This window comes from Erpetoichthys calabaricus, chromosome 13 (genome assembly GCF_900747795.2).
Source record: "Erpetoichthys calabaricus chromosome 13, fErpCal1.3, whole genome shotgun sequence".
NCBI classification, from domain to species: domain Eukaryota; kingdom Metazoa; phylum Chordata; class Cladistia; order Polypteriformes; family Polypteridae; genus Erpetoichthys; species Erpetoichthys calabaricus.
The window spans coordinates 744228-763989 of NC_041406.2; the positions used below are offsets into that span (position 1 = coordinate 744228).

The 19762-nt window shown below is 42.3% G+C and overlaps 1 protein-coding gene and 1 long non-coding RNA gene across 2 annotated transcripts in view; one reads left to right on the plus strand and one right to left on the minus strand.

Annotated features, from left to right (window-relative positions):
- Positions 1-19762, minus strand: part of osbpl10b (oxysterol binding protein-like 10b) — a 96487-nt gene that overhangs the window by 25482 nt on the left and 51243 nt on the right. The window lies entirely within an intron of this gene.
- Positions 4494-5980, plus strand: LOC127530048 (uncharacterized). Its single transcript, XR_007936582.1, has 2 exons — positions 4494-4941; positions 5081-5980. It is a non-coding gene; the product is annotated as an uncharacterized LOC127530048 (long non-coding RNA).

A 19762-nucleotide genomic window follows, 5' to 3' on the forward strand; every position in this document is an offset into this window, starting at 1 on the left:
CTATCTATCTATCTATCTATCTATCTATCTATCTATCATATAGCACCTTTCACTCTATCTATCTATCTATCTATCTATCTATCTATCATATAGCGCCTTTCACTCTGTCTATCTATCTATCTATCTATCTATCTATCTATCTATCTATCTATCTATCTATCATATAGCGCCTTTCACTCTATCTATCTATCTATCTATCTATCTATCTATCTATCTATCTATCTATCCATCTATCTATCTATCGTGTTCATTTTGCTTGACTTCTCACTACATGTATACATTGGGAAAGTTTGCATAATAATAGAAAATAACTAAGATTTTTGTTGGATTATTTGTTGCATGTATTCTTTGAACAGGACCACAGTACACTCTTCTGCTTTATACAATGCAGGTGATTTATCTTAATTACCTACAACTCCCAGCAGCCCCTGCAGTACTGCGCCATAGGGCAGAGTCAGAGGGCGCAGGGGTTGCTGGGAAGAAGAGTAATTGAGCGGGCTTTTTGGAAAAAGGAACCAAAAAAGGCGCCGAGAGGAGTCGCGCGCATCACGCGCCCAACTGGATGACACTTTTAGTGTCCTGTGGATGTAACTGCTGTGCTTGTCCTGCGCCTGCTTGCCTGTGTGATTTCGTCTCAGTTGGACGCGTCTTCACAACGAATCTTTACTCAATGCTGTGAACCCGGTAGGACGAAACTTTACAATTCTTTCCGAGGGCTGTTCCCGGTAGGTTTGGGGGTTTCATTCCACACACCTGCCGTACCGGACCTTTATCGCGGGTGTTCATTGTTACGGAGGGGAGTCGGGAATGGCTTTTGCCTACGCGTTGCTTGTTCAATAATTGTTGTTTTATATACTTGTCCTGATTATCGATTGATTGAACCTCTTTATCAATGTTTCGGTGTGCGTGTGTGTGTGTGCGCGTGTGGCGGTCAAGGCCGGCCGTGTTTTTGGATCACCGTAGTAAATTAAACAAATCGCCGTCTTTGGAGGATATGAGTCTTCGCGACCGCTACAGCGTACAGCCAAATCATTTCTGAACTTGAGTCCTTCATAATCAAATATTCAAGTCCCTGATTGTCAAAACTCTTATACCGATGGAAGAAGGAGTCTGCTGTATGGCTGGTGTGTTACAATGACATCGTGCTGTCCACATCTTCTGTGAGGTGACTGGTTTCACGGACACGGCCGTTCAAGCAGTGACACGTTAGGTTAATCACACGCTTCTGAGCGATGACAACCCTGGTGGGTCGCTGCTGTCTGTCTGTCTGTCTGTCATACTGTCCGGTCCACTGTGATGGCCGAAGGTGGACGGAATGTGGAGTCTGTATTGGACTGCTTTATTGTGCAGCCGAGTACTGCAAACGTTTTTCAGGGGTGTGTATAGTCGGTGAAGAGTCCCCAGAGCGGCACTCTGCCTACAAAAGTCAGCTATGATGCTCGTCCCCGTGTTGTCGAGGAGCGTTAATTGGTGGTGCACCCCCAGCGCGGCTCGGTCGGGGAAGGCGCAAGACGCGGTGTGAGGAGTCGCGCCGTCTAAGCGCTCTCACTGCCTCGGTTTAATATTCAGATTTACTTGTCACGTTGTATGTGTGGCACCACGTGAATATCTCCAGTGTTTTGTTTCACATACTGCATGTGCGGCTATTTTATATTTAAAGGTATTACAGTAGTTGGAAGGTTCGTGCCGATCGAAGCGTCAGTGGTGTACAGTACTGGATTGAAATCGCGTAGCCTCCGTTTTCTGTGTTTTCTCAGTTTCATTTTGTGTTATCTTAGTGTGAAATGTTTTATTTATTTATTCTGATTTCGGTAGGAGTAAAACAGAGAAGCTGATTGCCGGTGTCACGCTTTTTTTGCCTTGTGTATCTCCGGTCCCAGCTTTTCTTTCTCTCCCGTACCCCTTGATTAGGCTTTTCATGTATGAGTACCCCCTCTCTTCCACCCAATCCTCAAAAGTTTTTTTTTTTATTTTCTTAAGTTAGCTAAATAATCAAACGACTCAAATGAACCTACTGACATTTATAGGCTGTTATCTTTGATTTGACATTTTACCATTTATTTACCATTTATTTCAATTGTTTTATAATAGCAGCCTAACATAAGATCAAAACAAATAAAAACAGCATCTCTGGCAAGAACAGTCGCTGCACCCTGATCCCCTTGTGCTTGTGAGTCATCAGGTTGCTCAGAAGTACTTGCAGCTGCCGAATCAGCAGGTTGAATTTCAATGCTAACTGCAGCTCTCTTAATGAGTTCCAGTTTTCAAGCACTTATCCATTTTGGGGCACAAAACAATATCAATAGAAAGTCACTCAAAACAATAAATAATATTTAAAAACACTTCAAATTAGGCACTCAATCTAGGCCTGTTAATACACGTTACTCACTTGACACCCAAACCAGCCCTAAAATGATGGACCGCTTTCAATCACAGGGACAATTTTGGTGAAGAGGGGGAATCGCGCGATATGACTAGTGGTGGGCGCGTCTAGTGACAACTCTCACACGTCTCTCTTTGTAAACCCAAACTCTATAACTTAATAATTCTTTACATTTATATAGCGCTTTTCTCACTACTCAGAGCGCTCAGCAATTGCAGGTTAAGGGCCTTCCTCGCTCAAGGGCCCAACAGAGCAGAGTCTCTATTGGCATTTTACGGGATTCGAACCGGCAACCTTCCTAATGCCAGCGCAGATCCCTAACCTCAGAGCCGCCACTCCACCTTAGTTTTTGTGTTTTTATTTCAACTCCTCTTTTTGGTGTTTTCCGCCATTACCAATATTCTTTTCACATACCCCCAACTGGTCGTGCCACAGGTTGGGAAGCGCTGAAGTAGATTATCGTGGTAAATATATTTTTGTGTAATGTGATTTACTTTTAACAGTTGTTTCTGTGTAAATGGAGACGCAGTGTAAGTGCTGAAGAGGAGTCAGAGAAAGAGAGAGAGAAGTTCATTCCTCGTGTGACGCCATCGAATCGGTCTTGTCTGCCACCCTGCTCGACTCAGAGGGCAAGCAGGACACGGTGGGCTACAGTTGCGCTCTAATTATATTTGTAGAGCACTGCGCAGGTTTTTAAAATTTTTTTTTTTACTACACTGGAATTTCACCAAGTGTTTTGATTGAAGATTATCGATGCCCTGCTATTTCACAGTTCACTCTGGCGTCCTGCTATTCTCGCTTTGGCAGCACAAACTGGCAGAGCTCTGACTGACCTGTATGGTCCACTCAACACGGATGTAATGAATTGAAGTCCATTTTCTGTGGGTTCTGTCATGGACTTCTTTTAAGCAATTGTTCTGAAGTCACTCTGCAAAGGGCTCGGTATACGAGGGGCGACTCAAAAAATATTGGAATCGGTCAACAGCACAGGAGTAGGGTGTCCTTGTCAAACATGCCGCTAGGTATTGTATGCCTACAGTTTTCCAAGTGGCATTGCACCGAGTTGACAGAGTCTGGGTTTTGGCCATTCTACAATCTTGCGTGTCATCTATTTTTTTTTCCTCCAAGATGACAAAAGCATGTCATGTCACATCACGATGATCACATTTCCAACAATAACTAACTTGTTAATGATTTTGTTCCCTGTCACCAGACTGTTATTAATTGGTGACATCACACTGAACTGCTGAGGCGTCTGTTTGAAAGCATCAGGAGAAGATGTCCGGAGCAGCAGCAGCAGCAGCAGCACTCCCAGAAGTGCATTGTGCACCATAACAGCTCCCCTGAACACACCACATTAATGTGCGACACCACCGCTAACACACATTCTACTTATTACTCTAGAGAGGAAAAGTAACCCTCAGGGGGACAACTGACATCGTTTCTGACATGACACTCCTCCTGCTCATCTGGGCACATTACTGTAAACCTCCAAATTCAGACCAGCTTGGCACCAGAACAGAACTCCGCCAGTCTTGGACTGTTTTTGCAGTGCACTTGTTTGCCACTGTCCTTTTCATCCTTTGGGGCTATGATATTAAACCGGGCATCTCTTAGGACCCCGGCTGTCATTTTTATTTTGTTTTTTCAGTGGATCCATTGGAGAGAGACCAGCAATACTGACATTGAACTGACACCACACTGCCTAACGAAGACACTCCTTTAGGTTTCATTGTCCTCAGATAAGAAAGGTTGGTTTTAGTGTGAAATCTGTATGTGTGTCTGTAGAAAAATGAAATTGATTTTCACATCTTAAAATTAGGGTGTTTGTCAGAAAATTGTGGGCTTTGTTTCTTTTGGCTGTTTGGGATGTGAAGTATTTGATATTGGAAGGTGCTATTTAAATATGCCCTTTGTGTGTTCTTCAGAGTCTTGATGGTATTGTTATCAACTTATTTTTGAACATAACTCACTACTACAAGACTAGTGATCAGATGATTACTGTCTATGGTGAAGTGGCAAGTAACTCAAAAATTTAAAAACACTCCAACTTTCAAAACTGTTACCCAAAGGTGCCCAATGTCGCCACATCAGCTTTAGTTATGTCAGATTTGCAGACTGCAGTTGCCAGGCCCAGCGATGTTCACATTTACTGACCTTCTAGTGGAGTTGTGCTCGCCCTTTATGTGACAGCCTGACAGTGCTGATGCCATATGAAGGGTAAACAGGCAGGGCGAGTTCAGCCCTTCTTTTCCTTTCTGACATGATATGTAATGTATCCCTAATACAGGAGACTCTCCTCAAACCACCGGTGTTCCTTACTCCATGTTGCTGCCTTCTGTGTGTTGTACTTCCAGATGAGCAGTCATCAGTTGTCCACTCACATGCACACACAGCCACTCCTATGACTACTGAGCCAGGGCCAAGTCACAGGCTAGTTAGACTGAGTTGCTGGGTTCCCAATCATGTCCCCATTTTCTTGTTGAAGTATTTAGTTTAAAGTAACATCTGGGATCCACTGTCCTCATTCCTTTCATAATTGTAAACGCTTGAATCGGGTCACTGCGGTGGACTGGCGCCCTGCCCAGGATTTGTTCCTGCCTTGCGCCCTGTGCTGGCTGGGATTGGCTCCAGCTGACCCCCGTGACCCTGTGTTAGGATATAGCAAGTTGGACAATGACTGACTGACTGAATCAGGTCACCTGTTAACTTCCATTAGCTTCATCTCCTTTATTGTGTGTCCTCATAGCTCAGTCCAGCTGCTCTACTTTGGACCTTCAATGGCACTGCTTTGTCTTTTTTGTAATATGGAGATCCAAACTACACCCAGTACTCCAGGTGAGCCCTCACCGGTGCCTTAGAAAGCTTAAGCATAACCTCCTTTGACTAGTGCCCTGCACATCAGGATGCTATACTGTATAACCTAACATCCCATTAGCTTTCTTGATTGCTTCTGCTGCAGGACAGACTGGCATTGCCACACAAGACTTTGCTAAAAAGCAAAGTGCCAAACACTCCTAATTCCAGCTCAAGTGTCAGTTTTTTTGTGTCTCTTTGGACTGAAGCCATTGCGTCATATCTGATAAAAATGACCAATCCCTGACCAAGTGGCATCCCAGAGATGTTTTCATGTGGTATCAGTTCAAACATCCATCCAGCTCAAAGAGCCACATCTCAATGACTGGCAACCATGATGGACAAAACTCTGCACCAATAGTCAACCAAAAAACAAATGGGCTTATGTACACGTAAGCAACTAATAGCAAGATGTCCACTGCTTCCTATAAACACCACTGCACAGCCCAGTCTGAGCTGTCTCTATCAAACTCACTGCTCAGCCTGGCAGTAACTTCTGCTCTCTGTAGCAGATACCCCATTGCCAAGGGTGTGTCCATAACCAAGACTGGAGCTGCCAAAAGGCAGCAGAGTGCTGGACTGGAGGAGTGGAAGGCGTGTATGTAGATTTATACATCGCTAAGGAAAGCAAGTTCACGAGCAAGAGAGAGACCAAGCTAAAAAGAAAGCATTTGACCTGCTGAAGATGGGAGTTGACTGATCAGCGGCTGCCTAGCAGGTGTACACTGTGTGTGTGTGTGTGTGTGTGTGTGTGTAAAAATCACAAAGGGAAAACTGCAGTACTGGCCACAACCAGAAGGTGTGACCAGGGTGAACAAAGAAAGGAAAGCGTGGTGAAGATCCTTCTACATGGGCTGGAGAAGGCCAAGCCGGAAGGGAACGACGTGCTGATTACACTGAGCTGTAAATACACCAACTCGGATTGTAGTAGTTGGGATAAAGTCAGCTAATGTGTTAGGGTCTTGGTGTCACAGTAAACGAGAAGTAGTAGCTTTTGTGAAGGACACGGCTTTAATTTTCATCCTAAATTCAGTAGGAAATTCTGGAGCAGCATCACACACACACACACACACATAGAGAAACTGCAGGGGTAACCCAGTGTAGATTAGCTGTGAGCAAATGAACGTCACCACCGTGGTGTAGATCCTTGAAGCTTCAAAACTAGCTAAAAAATTGAATTCATGTGGTCAAGATAGAAACTTAAGTCATGCGCCTTTTTATATAGGACACTAAGCTGTCATCATTTTATTATTTAGTGATGGTACTTTTGTGTGTGCGTATATGTATGTATGTATGTAGTGTGTAGACATCAAAATCCTCCCATACACTTTATTAATATGGCACCCTTGTCTGGGCATCCTACTCATTTTTTCTTTTCTTTTTTTCCTCCCGTCACTTGTAAACCTTCTCAGATGATTCTGCACTTACAGGGTGTACTGATAAAAGGGATGAGACAGAGGAGGGGAGTCAGGGGGAGAAGTTTGAGAGTTCTCTGCAATTTAACGTCAGCAAACTTAAGCAACTGGTTATTGACTTTTGCCACACCACACAGCCTCTATGTCTGGTCACTATTCAAGGAGTGGATGTGGAGGTGGTCCACTCCTACAAGTACTTGGGGGTCCAAATCTATGACAAGTTGGACTGGCCTTGTAACACTGAGGAACTAGAGAAGAACAGGCAGCCCTCTTTTCTTAGAAGACTGCATTTCTTTCATGTGAGTAGTGACATCCTTCTCATCTACATCTCTGTGATGGCCAGTGTGGTGTGCTGGGCTGGTCACCTCACCTCAAGTGAGGCCCACTGAATCAACAAGCTAATTAAAAGGGCAGCTTCAGTTTTGGGAGGCACTCTGGACACCCTGAAGGTTGTAGAGGAGGAGAGAATGAAAACAAAACTGTGTGCCATTATGAACTAAGGACTTCAGCCAACGAGGCATACAGTAGAAGTATGCCAAGAAATGCAATTTGGGGTCCTTTATACATCAGCAATACACCTGTTTAGTGCCTCACTGGGGCTGCCAAGTCAGAGGTTTTCTTTCTTTTTGAATTTTCTTCATTTTTAGCCATTCCTAAGTGTGAATGTGTGTATTTATTTATTTAAAGAACTTCTGTAAAAGGCCAAATTTCACCTAGGGACAAATCAATGACAATTTTACTGCCCTTCCGCCTTGATTGGTATCATCTGCCACCTTGCTAAGGGTAGATTTCACACAAGTAGTAAAGTTTTTCTTCATTCAAAAAGTACAGACACGTGGAGTAAGTGACCAAGTGGTGAGGTGGCCAGCCAGAATTGTGGTGTTGTTTTAGGTGGTCAAGGCAAACAGGACGGACAAGCTTGTTGGGCTGAATGGCCTGTCCTTGTCATGGCTGTCGTAATGTTCTAACTGTGGTGGGTGAGTTGACCATTTCTTAGAATAGCTGGACGGCACCTCCAAAGTGTTGCTTACGGAGTTCTCCAAAGGCCTTTGGTTGTGTTGTTTTTGTCTGTTGCTTGCTTTTTTTTTTTTTTTTTTTTGCCGCATACCATTTATCTCTTATTTCATTATAATTTTAAGAATTCCTTCTGTATGCTTTGAAATCACTTCACACATGATATATCATTTCACTTGTCTTCATGTCTACTTATGCAGGTTATCAAGTGTTTTGGACCCAAAACCCCTCATTTTAGATCATTTCTGGATCATATTTAAAGTTAAAATAATATCAACTATAATTATATCATAGTTATACCTGCATTGTTATCACTCTTTAATATTGTTATTATCAGTATGCTGCTGCTGGGGTATGTGAATTTCCCTTTGGGATTAACAAAGTATCCTATCTATCTATCTATCTATCTATCTATCTATCTATCTATCTATCTATCTATCTATCTATCTATCTATCTATCTATCTATCTATCTATCTATCTATCTATCTATCTATCTATCTATCTATCTATCTATCTATCTATCTATCTATCTATCTATCTATCTATCTATCTATCTATCTATCTATCTATCTATCTATCTATCTATCTATCTATCTATCTATCTATCTATCTATCTATCTATCTATCTATCTATCTATCTATCTATCTATCTATCTATCTATCTATCTATCTATCTATCTATCTATCTATCTATCTATCTATCTATCTATCTATCTATCTATCTATCTATCTATCTATCTATCTATCTATCTATCTATCTATCTATCTATCTATCTATCTATCTATCTATCTATCTATCTATCTATCTATCTATCTATCTATCTATCTATCTATCTATCTATCTATCTATCTATCTATCTATCTATCTATCTATCTATCTATCTATCTATCATGACACCTTTATGATGAAGAGTAAACCCATAGGTGTCTTCAGCAGAAGAATTTGAAGATGTGCAGGCCACATTAACCGGGCCCCAGAGACTCCCACCCTAATGGGATATGAGGGGGTCACAAAACTTCAAAGAAAGGGGGGTCGTGTACTGTCCTCTTATTATTTCGAGGTTGCTGATCATGAATATGATCACGTTTTTAATATTCTGTACCGGTGGTCCTAGCCACAGGTTCAGAATGACAAATTTCATACATATGCATGTGGCATATTAATTTGAGACTATTTCAAGGTCAATGATTATGAATGTTAAGGGTATTTCTGATATTTGATCCTTTACTGACCCTCTATGGACCTGCATCAGAGTGTGATAAATGACAAATATCTAATAAAATCGAGAATATTTAGACTTTAAACATTTCAACTGAAGCACACATTTCAAATATTTGATGTGACTCTTGTTATGTACTCATGAACACCCCAAATTAGGCTGGCTTACGCTAATTCCGACTTCTTGTAATGGCGTTTGCCTACACTGTGGTGCGAGTAAGGCTGAATACTTTGTTTTGTAGATATGAAGAATTGAAGAAAATCCTTGTGAGTCGCTACATGTGGTGTCTGTTAGCATCATTGCAGGAAACTTCAGCTCAGGGTCTGTTAGGATCTCCACTTGCTGCTTTGACTGGCCTCTCATTGTTATTTTGCAGCCAGGAAATGCTGGGGTTCAAGTGCTCTTTTTATTTTGTTCGTTTTTCATGTTAACCTTTTAGTTTCTGTAATCTGTTGAGTTCTTTGTGTTTTGTGGGTGGTTCCCTGAGAGGCGGGGCCACCTGCTCGTCACCGTCAAGGGACTGCCCTCAGCCCACTGTCCCTTGCAGTGCGGTGACTTCTCCTGTGTGTTTCTTGTGCTTTTGTAAGGTGTTTGGATATTTTGAACCCTTGCCCTTTCCATTTCAGGCAACTCCTTTTGTGCTCTTTGGGACTTTCATTATCACAGAGTATTCTGTGAAAACACAGTTTTATTTTATAAAGATTCTTTGTCCCCGTGACCCTGTAGTTAGGATATACCGGGTTGGATAATGGATGGATGGAAGATTCTTTGTTGCCCTCCTCATTACTAGCTGGGGTTTGATGGCGTTTCCCTCTCTAGTGGGCATTTTGAGTTTTTCTCGGACTCTGTGCATGGGAACTCTACGGTCGTTACCAGCTCATAAGATGCAGCGTGTTTTGTACCCGATAATTCCTGAACGTGTCTGTAAATTTTTACAAATGCGGCAAAAAACAATGAAGCTTTGGTGTTTAACGGCACCTTAGTGAACACTCAAACAAACTGTGCTGGTCATTAATAAGCAAACAAAGCAGGAAGTCAATCAGTCTTTATTGAATAGAGTGCCATGTCTATCGAGTAAGTACCATCAGAAGCAAACAGTATTACAATATAAAATGACAAAGCATGTACCTTCATACAAAAATAAAAATCAGAAAAATATGAAACTGGAAAAAACGTCGAGACTCTGCATAGATTGTTGTGAATTCTGACGTCTGAACAATAAACTGAAGGAGCTCCAGAGGACTGGCACAGGAGAGCTGAAGCAGGACGAATCGGTGCTGGTGTTTGTGGCGTGGACGGCCGCATGTCATGTGTGTCAGCCCGTCTGATGTCCCCTCTAAGGCTGTGATGTCTCTTTGGGCCTCAACTGAAGCAAAGCCTGATGAGCGGAGTGCCGTCCATATGAATGAAGTTCTGTTTAAAGCTATAGTCTTGAATTGACAGGACAGAGAGAAATGCACAATTCATACAGGACGACTTGACCTTTTTTTTTTTTTGTTTTTATTCCTCTGTTGCTCACGGCTCACTTCAGGATGCACCATAATGCTGATGTCACGAGAAGGAGGGCTACAGTCTGGGTTTTTAAGTATGGAGGAACTTTACGAGACCAGGAGAGCAGAGGGCACCACACACTTTATTTCCATAACAGCCCAGTACAGTGAACTCCATTCCAAGGAACAGGTCCAGTGCAGGTGTTTGGAATGAGAATGAGGCTTGTGCTGGATTGGCACCTCACCAGAGCCATTCAGGCGCCACTTCACTGGGCATTTTGTAATGTATGTGAACTCTATTTGAATAGCGTATGTGATACACGGCTGTCCGATGTAAAGTTAGTTAAGTAAGAGAAACAAGCTAAAAACAAAGCAAAGATTCAAACAAATAAGTGCCAAGATAAACCAGTCAGCCCCACTGGATTGGGCAAGGTGCTCCTTCACGTGCATCTAACATGCCAGGATCTTCTTTATCTTTTGGTCTCAGCCAGTGAGCCTTTTTTCCCACAATTCCCCCCAATTCTGGGCTCAGTTTGGCACTTGGATTGGCGTGAATCTCTTTTTCTGGGTCTGTGACTCCTGGGCCAGCAGTCTGTAGTTGGGTCCTCCATAGCAGTCTGAGGCAGCCTGATATCTTTAGTCCTGGCTGGCTTGCCATCACATTGTCAGTTTGGGTGACAGCAGAATGCTGGTTGGTTTCTCGCAGTCCCCTGCCCACACTGGCCATTCTGTCCCTAATGGGTGCTTCTTTTGTTTCTATACTGTACCAACTCCTTGCCCTTTCTGCATTTAGACAGTGTGCTCATCAAATGTTAGGAGCGGACAAACATGACTTTCTTCAACAAGCAATGGAAATCCTTTTGCTGTCATTTATTAAAACAAAACAAAATGAGCTGACCCCTCCAAAGATTTATGTGAAAAGGAAGAGCCCTTAGATGTGGTGAATGCCTGGGGTTCCTCGAGGTGAAATGAAGGAGCTTCCCTCTGGCCCACTGGTCCAGCCTTAACAGCTTTGGCAATGTGAGCCCCAAAATCTCTCCTTGCCAAGAACATCACTGCATCTCCATGACATTCAGGGCTGGCTTATGACTTGGCTCTTCTAAAGTCCAGAATTCTCTCCTGTCCCACTGATAATGTGCCCGTGTTTCCTCCTGGCTTGGTCCAGTTTTGTGTTCTGGTTCACTTTGAGAGTGGGTGTCTCACATCTGCATCAAGAACTATCTGCTGAAGAGGGCACCGATTCGGGAGTCTTTGACATTAGAGCAGGCCCCAAACTCTCAATTCCACCATTTTGCTTGATACTTAGTTTGGTGGTCCTCTGATCCATCTAGCCAAAGGGCTGCCATTGTGGCATATCTATCCAAGTTATTCAAGCAGACAAGGTCTTCATTGAGCACTTGAAAGCCAGGCTTGTCTTAATGGTGGACAGACAGACAGACAGACAAGGGTTCACTGGTTCATTGAATGTAGTAGTCGAGCTCCTGGAGACATCTAGTCGCATTCTGTGACCAAATTTCTAAGAGGACAATCAGTCACTCATGTGAAGACGTTACCTTGACACGATGGACTTTGTTCCATTCTGGATTGATGAGCAGCAATTACTGATCATTCTGTAAGAAAACCTCCTGTTTCTTTGTATTCCTCCCTGATTGCAGACTCTGGTGATTGAGGATGTTGTGGTTTGGTATTCAAGTGCAGCAGCTCCGCTGTAATCCGCTGATCCCACACACACATTGTGGTGCGTTTGATTGTCTTGACTGGACCGATGGCGGCACACACTCCCTGCTGGTTCTCTTTCTTGTCTCTTCTTTTTTTGACAACTTTTCAGTGATAACATACTTTTATTTTTTTGTGTGTGTATTTGTCCCATTAGGTGCATTCCTGTGGAGAACTAAGTGAGTGTCAAGTAGGACCGTACAGATGCTGAATAACTTCAAGTTTACTACCAGAATTCCAGAGTGTTTATGTTCTTGCACAAATGACCGACTAGCTGGACGTGCTTCAGTTTACACACTCAAGAGCACGGCATGCTTTAATTGTCAACTGCTCTTTTATAATGTGCTTCTTAATGAAACGCATAAAGGTGCTAATCACGAAAGGTGCAAATCAAGTGATGATCATCTGATAACAAACAGAGACCTCCCCAGGTCAGAGCCCAAGTCCTCAAGGCTTCAAAGAGTCCTTATTACACATGGTGGCCCAAACAGAATGGGCCAAGGTGGACCAAGCAAAGCGTGTTGCTCAGCTTAAGCCACAACTGCAAAAATTACATCCACTGCTTGCCCATCTTGCCTCTTAATCTGGGGTGGGGGGTGGAGGGGGGAGTCATAAAGTTGGGTTGGCTGAAGCTCAGGCACGTGTTACTTGGTGAAGGCCACAGACGGTTTCTGTCGGGATTGGGAGGCAGATGATTAGGCAGATGTAGCTTCTGTGGTGGAAGTGTTGGCTTCATCTCACTAGGCTAGGACTTCACCGTGTCAATAGGCTAAGGATTTGTAAAAGAACAAAGACTACGTTAGAACAAAGATGAACAGATGAGCATTTACCTGCCTGTCTGGGGGTTTATGTTGACATCAAAGCAATGCGCAGAAGTGAATACAAAGCCAAATAAAATGTCAGGCTATATCACTAAAACCATCAAATATAAATCAAGGGATGGTATGCTCAGAATGGATAATACACTAGTGAAACCACATCTGGAGTACCGTGAGCAGTGCCGGTCACCACGCGACAAGAAGGACATAGCAGCACTTGAAAGTGTGCTGAGAAGAGCAACCAGGAACATCTCGGGACCTAAGAACATGTCCTACTGGAACCGACTGTTTAGTGTGCGCAGAGGAGACAGTGTGGGGACCTCCTCCAGGTCCTCAAAATCCTCAAAGACCTTGATACATTTGATCCAGCAGAATTGCTTCAGCTTATATGATGAATCACGTATTCGAGGACACAAGTGGAAATGCATTTAGGACTGAAGCCAGCAAGCATTTTTCTATACATGGAGTTGTGGGAACAAAGTACCAAAACATGGACTTGAAACAGAAACTTGAACAACCTTTAAAACATTAGAACATTAGAACACTCTAGACGAGAACTGGCCATTCAGCCCAACAAAGCTCGCCAGTCCTGTCCACTTATTTATTCCAAAAAAACATCAAGTCGAGTTTTGAAAGTCCCCAATGTCTTACTGTCTACCACACTACTTGGTAACTTATTCCAAGTGTCTATCATTCTTTGAGTAAAGAAAAACTTCCTAATGTTTGTGTGAAATTTCCCCTTCACAAGTTTCCAGCTGTGTCCCCGTGTTCTTGACGAACTCATTTTAAAATCACCGTCTCGATCCACTGGACTAATACACTTCATCATGTTAAACACTTCAATCATGTCACCTCTTAATCTTCTTTTGCTTAAACTGTAAAGGCTCAGCTCTTTTAATCTTTCCTCATAACTCCCCTCCTGTAGCTCTGGAATCAGCCTAGTCAATACCACCTGGGGTGGGGGGGGGGTGGTAAACGTTAACATTATACAAAGTTATTGTCTGTCTGTATACCTGCATTGTTATTACTCTTTAATTTAATATTGTTTGTATCAGTATGCTGCTGCTGGAGTATGGGAATTTCCCCTTGGGATTAATAAAGTACTGTATCTAGCTATCTATCTAGTCGCTCTTTTCTGGACCTTTTCTTGTGCTGCTATGTCCTTCTTGTAGCCTGGAGACCAAAACTGCACCCAGTACTCAAGATGAGGCCTCACCAGTGTGTTATAAAGGTTGAGCAGAACCTCCTGTGACTTATACTCCACACATCAAGGCGCTATATAACCTAACATTCTGTTTGCCTTCTTAATGGCTTCTGGAAGTCGATAGCTTAGAGTCCACTATGACTCCTAAATCTTTCTCATAAGGTGTTCTCTCGATTTTCCGACCACCCATGGTGTATTCAAACCTCACATTTTTCCTTCCTATGTGTAATTCTTTACATTTACTGACATTAAATTTCATCTGCCACAAATCTGCGCAAGCCTGTCTGCTATCCAAGTCCTTCTGTGATGATATAACGGATTCCAAATTATCTACTAATCCACCTATCTTGGTATCATCTACAAACTTAATCAGCTTGTTACTTATATTCCTATCTAAATCATTTATATATATTAAAAATAGCAGCAGCCCTAGCACTGCCCCCTGCTGGTCACCACTCTTATCATCGGCCAGTTCTGATGAGGTTCCTCACCATCACCCTCTGCTTCCTGTGTCTGAGCCAATTCTGCACCCATCTAGAAACATCACCCTGAACTCCCACTTCTTTTAGTTTGATGCCCAACCTCTCATGTGGTACCTTATCAAATGCTTTCTGAAAGTCCAGATAAATAATATCATCTGCTCCACTTTGATCATATCCTTTTGTTGCCTCCTCATAGGAAGGACTTGGAGGAGACTTGGGGACAGCTTAGCTAGTAGGTAAAGAAACAAGTGACACATGGACTGGAGTGGTCTTCTCTGGTTTGTCAGATTTGTCTGTTGTACCACCAATAGGTTAATAATACTATTCAGCTGTTTGGTTTTATTTAGATTTTTGTATTTTTAGCAGGGACTGTCTTTGCAGGTCAGTGTGTTGCCACAGTGGTTAGCGTTGCTGCCTCACTACCCCAAGTGTCTTGGTTCAAATCCCAGCGCAGTCGTTATCTCTTTATACCTCTATGACTAGATGTGTGTTGGTGGTAATGTGCGTGAGAGAGTGTGTCACAGAGTTTATTTCTGACTTGTGCTAACTTGATGGGTTCCAAATTTCCCTCTCCATAGCTCTTAATGTGGAACTTGTGAAATCTGGTAAAGGTTAACCTTGCCAAATATCCACATCCTCAACCTACAGGAATCTCTCGGACAAGGCCTGGTGTATAGAAATAGCACCGATTTCGCAGGTAAAACATCCTCTCAAGATTCTAGAGTGAAAAGACAATCTAGAAGACTGTTAGTCTGGAAATGCAGACAAAGCCATGTTAGGAGATGCCAGTCCACTACACTCAAGTGACAACACCCATAAAATGATCTAAAGTAATCTTCTAAGATTAGCCAGAATCACTTCATGAACCTTCACAAACTTTGAAAGAACCCCCTGCACCACATCCAAGGATGTGTTTGGTTAAAGTCACCCATTGCAAGTGTGACAGTCTTATTCACGTGAGAGGAACACAGGGTGTGATGGTACAGTGAGAAGGACATCAACTGACAAATGGTAGTTTTCTGGAGACTTTGGTTCTTTTGGATGGCCAAGTCGAGTGGGCACCTTTCAGTAGGTTGTACCAATTGGCACTGTACTTACTGTACACCAGGATCTACACTTCACCACAACACCGAGCCATATCCAGACTGGACTCCCTTAATCAATTTTTAAAATAAGAAACACACAGAGTTAAGGAAACATCAGAAGTGTAACTGACAGGCAAACACAACCAAATATGCAACAAGAAATCTGAATCTGCACCACAGCTCTTTGTAAAGGCGTTATTTATAAGTGTCAACGCACCCTAATTACATCACCGTGTAACCTACGGGTCACATGAGACCCCTCATCTTAAGAGGGCTGAATATTTTCACAGCAATACTTTGTATGTAAATCCCTGTCCCACATTATCCCCTTTCCTCAACCCCAGTAAGTGTTTGGAGAAAGTAAAACAATCAAACATCCAAAGAGATTAAAAAGAAAGGAGTTGTATATTAAATTGTAAAAAACAAACACACGTCCTGCACAGCAATTCCATTTGTAAACAGATACAAAAATAAATAAACAGAAGCCCAGCGACCCAACCCAACAATACTTCTCTCAGTTATTCTCACGACATTAGACCCAAACAGCCCCCATAACCGTACACTATAAGAGACTCTGATTAAATGCAAATGAAAAGTTTATGTCAGTCAAACAGGCATATGGGAACGGCGTACCATCCTAAACTCACTCCACATTAAAAGCTTCACCAGTTTAATAGCGTCAGTCCTGATTCTTGTTTAATCGATTTGCTTCAAGCTGCTTAAGCGCGTCTTATTGTCTCCCTTTTAACAAAACCCTTGGGACAGGCGGCTTGGCAGAGGGAGCGATTGACTGACACCTTCAGATCTCTTGTAGTCTTCTGTCATGCACAACTTCATATGTTCAACCATTAAAAGCTCCAGAGTGACAGACAAGAGAAAGCACTTCTGATGATCTGCCGCTCACAATCCACTTGGATGAAGTCAGTAAGTCAGTCTAAGCCTAACCCTAACCTGGAAACCAGTCCAAAACTGCACAATCAATCCCTAGAGCTCAACAGAAAAGGGGGAAAAAAGAAAAACCACAGCAGATGTTTGTAAAAAGAGATAATAAGGGAGTTGAACTCAAATTCGGTTAAGATGACAATAAAGGTCTAAGCCTGTTCTGTGTTCTTCTGCATACTTGTTGTATCGACATCTAGTGAAACTCATTTAAAAATTTGCAAATGGCGCCATGGGCTTTACTCCTAGCCCTATAATACGTGATCTGTGCCCTCTTAAAGCCCTGCCATATTTAAAGACCCTTCTGTTCTGGGGCTGTCCTCTTGTTGCTTACTCCTTGTCTTTTGTCTCCAAGCCACTTTCTATGATTGTGTCTTTGAATATTCCTCTTCTACCTCATATCTGTCTTCTCTTGGATCTGTCTGCATGTACTGCTGCCCCAAACTAAACGGATGTGATCAGACCTACCACTGTAATCATGGCAGGAAAAAGAAAACAAGTAAATCAAAGGGTCTTGTGACACTCCACGTCAAGGAGCTGTGGCAAAACAATGGGGTGCAGTGTCACAGTGTTACCCAAATTTGTAGTGTAGGTGTGGAGAGAGATGAAATACGAGTGGGCACAGAGCACTTAATGGGGGAATGGTCTAATCCCACGGTTTTCAAACTGTGGTACGCATACCACTGGTGGTACTTCAAGTCATGCCAAGTGGTACTCATGTGGTCCTATATTTTCCATGAATCGATGTTGCTAGAATGCCAATATGTTGCATACAATCATATGTAGTATAAGTGTACTACTGTAAATGCATTGAAGACTCCAAGCTGGCTTTTATTAGCGCGGGCACCCATTTCCTTAATTAGTTTAATATCACTTTAACGTCATAATTATAGTCATTATAGTGACTTTTTCTTCAAAACAACACGGGCGTAAATTAACGATTCATTGACAGTGGTACTGCAGTTTACTGGTCCTCGCGGAGTGGTACTTGTTCAAAAAAGTTTGAAAACCGTGGGTCTAATCAGTTCTACAAGTGTGAGTGAATAATCGGCACCGCCATCCCACATTATGGGCTCTTTGTATCGCTTTGCACAACATCAGTACATTGCAGGATCTAAAATGTCTGAGTCAGGGAGACTGACAGGAGGGAAAACAGAAAAGAGAACAGAGAGAAAAAAACTGTACTAGAACCAGAGCACAAAGAGGGCAGAGCAGTCAAGAGGAAAGGTAGGCGATAGAAGTACCAGGGGGAGATCAAGGGCTCTGGGGAGGGCACTGAGGGCACAGACAGGAGTGACAGCGGTCAATGGTGTTTCACGTCTGCTGATTAATGGAGGGAGCAGTGAACACAGACTTGTTGGGGAGTTGTGAATTTATCTTTGGGTTTCAACTGTTTGTTTAATTTTTCCCACACTTCACTATTGGTTTTATGGCTATACTAGAGGGCTCTGCCCCCTGCACGCTTTGCTCGCCAACACCTGGGTGGGCGCTATGCGCTAGCCACTTCGCAGCTCTGCTGCTCACGTGTGGGGAAGCAGATGTACAATTTAAACAGATTGTTATTTTGATGGGAATTGTTACATATGCATAATAGAACTAACTATTTTACATTTCAGTGAGAAATTAACCATAGTAAAAAATAGTAAAACGTAATAAATTGAAAGAAAATTCTATTTCATGTTGTGTTAGAGGTATTCATTGCGTTATACTTTTTTGTTCTGTTTGGCTTTGAAATTAACACGCAAATACTTTTTAAACATACACTTTTACTGTAAAACTTCAGTAAAAACAATATTTGGAATTAACTTATCAATATCGCATTGAATTTTGATTCTGTGTTTGGTGTTTCATCGTGACAACGCAACATATAACTGCCCGTGAGTGAATTTCATTTCTTTCTCTCTAATAAATAAAACGACTTTTTCAAATGTTTGTCCCTGTGATTTGTTAATTGTCTTAGCAAAAGCTATTCTAACGGGAAACTGTAAACGTTTTAATACGAATGGCATATCAAGATCTCCTTTGGTGTCTAATGTTATCCCCTGAAGATGGACTACATTACCTTTCTTGTCGCCTGTTAAAATTTTACATGTTAGAATTGTTCGACCAATTTTGAATACAACTAATCTTGTCCTATTGCATAGCCCATCAATTAGACAACAATTACGCAATAACATTATGATACGTCTTTCTTTCAACAGTAATTCGGCCGGTGGAAGACTCAATGGTGTTAACGGTTGTAGATATTTTTCGTTGTATTGCAAGTTGATGTCTTCATCTTCTGCACCATTACCACCAACTGTTTCAGCAGAGTCTATTGATACGCATTTAACCAATTCGCAGTGTAACCGATCAACAATTTTCACGTTAATTTGTTTGACTTCATTGTTTCTTGGTGCTAGGATTGCCCGTGTGCTCATTTGTTCTGTTGATAACCCATTGGGATGAAATTCTTCAATAGGATTTGGACAGAATACGTCTTCTTCTATTGGGAACTTAAAGTTAGGAAAATGAAAACATTTATAAGAGCTGAGAGCGCAGGAAGTGTGTCTGACAAAAACATTCACACCAATGAGAGGTGAGAGGACCGCGGGCGTGGGCCGTGAACCGGATATGGTTGAGAGGAGGGCGGGAATTGAAAAAAATGTCTTGACAATAGTCACGTCTCGTTTCAAGATTTTCTTTTATAATAGAGAGATTTATTGAATAACTGCACGGTGATAATTTTGCTTTTTTGTCTTTAATAAATATGCACTATAAACTTTTTGTACTTAAACTTCTTGCCTCCTCACTTGGCCTAACCCATGCTTGGTTATGAACTATTAGATGTCCCAAAATAGGTAGGTGCCCACTGGGTGTGGGCACAGGGCATCACAGGCCACATCACACTTCACCTAAACTCCTATTCAGACAGGATCAGTTGTACAGCAGGATGTACAGTAAAGTCGTCATTAATGGAGGACCTCCGTCACTTTTGTTCTGTCTGACTTGCTCATGACTGTGCATTCACGCCTCATTAAAGATTATGGAGCCTCTCATCATCTTTGAAAGCTTTGCAAAAAATAATCCCAGGTTAAACTAGCCATACAAATCAAAATGTTCCTTCATTTGAGCAGTTTGGGCAGGACTAAAATGACAG